The 2600-nt window shown below is 33.3% G+C and overlaps 1 long non-coding RNA gene across 1 annotated transcript; it reads right to left on the reverse strand.

The window, feature by feature from the left end:
- Nucleotides 1–372: 372 nt before the first annotated feature.
- Nucleotides 373–2337, reverse strand: LOC127076807 (uncharacterized). Its single transcript, XR_007786891.1, has 2 exons — nt 2203–2337; nt 373–711 (listed from the first exon to the last, which is right to left on the reverse strand). It is a non-coding gene; the product is annotated as an uncharacterized LOC127076807 (long non-coding RNA).
- Nucleotides 2338–2600: the final 263 nt, after the last annotated feature.

Consider the following 2600-nt stretch of genomic DNA (forward strand, 5'->3'; position numbering starts at 1 on the left):
TAAGACCTTAAAGAAATTTGCAAAGCTTGTGGTTCATCTGGACATTCTGATTGTGGATGCAACCAATTGGTGTTTTATCTTGTTTATTTGGTTAAATCCTCATGAAACCTTAATCTCTGATATTTGTCATCTATGGATCACTTGATTTGCATTGGGGCATTGACTTGGTTAAAGATTACAACTTACATTAGGTCAAACTTGGAGGATTGAATTTAACTTATTTTTATTTATTTGTGGATTAGTTCATTAGCTTGTTTGATCGGGATTCAAGACCATATATCATGATAGCATTCAAGCATCTAAGTTCAAATGGAAAATGGAGGCAAAATTGGATTACTTGAAAAGCAAGTTACAAGTTACAAATTGCAAAACTTAAAAAACTCAAAAGCCTTAATTCAAGTGTGCAAAGACATTACAAAGGTATCCGATTTGGAAATTACAAAGAAAATTTACATTTGACTTATGGTTGACTTTTTGTTCAACTGTCGACTTTTGATCCAACAGATGCCCAAAGTCAAACCTCTATCCTAGACCTATTTCTAAGCAGTTCCAAAATATCTCTAAGCCTTCTGTCATGGGTGATTCTTCATGTTCTTCAAGTATGCCAAGGTCCTCAACTTCTTCATGATTCTTGATGCACTCCAATCTCTTCACCACATGATGCCATGCCAATACCAAGCCAAGTTTGCCTCACTTAAGTCGCAGCCAGCCCTGTGTACACACATACATTCAACATATAATTAATATTCATCATACATATACAACATAACACATCTAGTTCATTTTGATAGATAACATACACATTCTAACTCAGTGCACAAGTTAATTCCAACATTTCCAAACTAAGAATCAAGTCAATCCCAAATCCATAACAATGTAACCGTCCCTAACATTATGACTATTCTAACCTCTTTACTGACTCAAATCCAATCAATAGTAACCTACTCTAAACCTTCAAAGAAGCTAGAAGCAATTTAAAATGCAGACATTGATATGCTAACAATGAAATAGTGCAGTTCAAGAAACACATGAATTCAATCCAAAATGGTCCACAAAACCAATGCAATGCTATATTAATCATGCCAAATTCATATCACTTTAATTCAACTTCCAGTCCATGTTAGTTCAAACAGTTTGCAATAAAACAGTCTTAGCCTGCTAACATTTTCAACCAACTCAAGAGGCATCCACAAGTGACAACAAACAAATCAATAAAGAGCTAACTGATTCTCTCAGTTAACATCCAATTGATAACAATCCAAGTTCAACTAACTCTCTAACCTCACCACCAAATGCTAACATCGGATGCAAACCAACTTCAAACCTAACATCATTAATACACTTTAAACACAACTAGCTGCATTCCTAAACACTAACATTAAGCTTTCATTCAACACTAACTGCATCCATCATAGTTCACTAACTCACAATAACCACAACTGTAACTACCATTCCATCATAACTAATCACTAATAATTCCCAACATGGCTAACTGTAAAAAACTAATCCAAACTAACTTGACATACAGTTTTTAACCTTAACTGTTTTTTTTTTCAAATTCTTACAGTTCACTTCAAAACCCAGTTTTGTACTAGCCAATTAACAAGTTAACATCAATTTTTAACTATACATTCTCAAATGCAGTTAACTAACTTTAACAGAGCATCATCCTAACTAACGTTTTTCAACTAATTCCATAACATCCTTATCCTGATTCGTTTTAACATCCAACTCTTTCCAACTTCATTCTAACAGAAAACTAACCTAACTAACTAAGTGATTTAGTTACATCAGTCCCTAACAACTATCAGTAACTGAATTAACAGATTGAGTCACTTCTAACCAACTTTCACAATAGAGATCTATATGAGCCCTATAAATCATCACCAATCATTACAATCATCATCTTGAATCATTCAATACTCTCCAAAACTCTCTCACTCTCATTTTCTCTGAGATTTCTCTCTCAATCATCCACAACCCTTACCAAAGCTCCTTTGACATACTCCATCAAAGCTTCACCTTAAAGCTTCAATGGAGTAGATCTGAACCACACAGGATCATTCATATTATCCATTACATATTTTGCACACACGTCAATCTCAAACAACAAGAACATAGCACAACACACATCCTATAGGATAAAGAAGTGAAGAAGAATAAGAGAGAATCTAAGGTTGAATAAGAGGTTTAGAAGCTTACCTGTAGCATCTTCATCTTCACCTTTGTTGTTTCTACGAATTACTGATGCACACTCCCTTCCAGCGCTATACCCCCTATTTCCCATGTGTCTTCAATGATATGGGCTCAAAACCTCAGGCCCAACGAATTACTGAGTCATACCCCACTGCCTCACTTTCTTTCTTTCTTCTTTTTATTTATTTTCTGTTTCTTTATTTTTTCTGTTTTAATTTCATTTTAGATTTCTTTTAATACATTTTAACATGAAAATACTTTGGAAAAAATACTTAGCAAATATTACTTATATATTTTTGGTTCATTTGTTTTTACCATTTAATTCATATTTTGGATAAAGTAATAAAAAATAATGCCTTAGTTAGAAATTAATCACTAATTTTGAAATTGGTTTTCAATTAGGT

The sequence above is a fragment of the Lathyrus oleraceus genome, chromosome 1, assembly GCF_024323335.1.
Source record: "Lathyrus oleraceus cultivar Zhongwan6 chromosome 1, CAAS_Psat_ZW6_1.0, whole genome shotgun sequence".
Taxonomy (NCBI): Eukaryota; Viridiplantae; Streptophyta; class Magnoliopsida; order Fabales; family Fabaceae; genus Lathyrus; species Lathyrus oleraceus.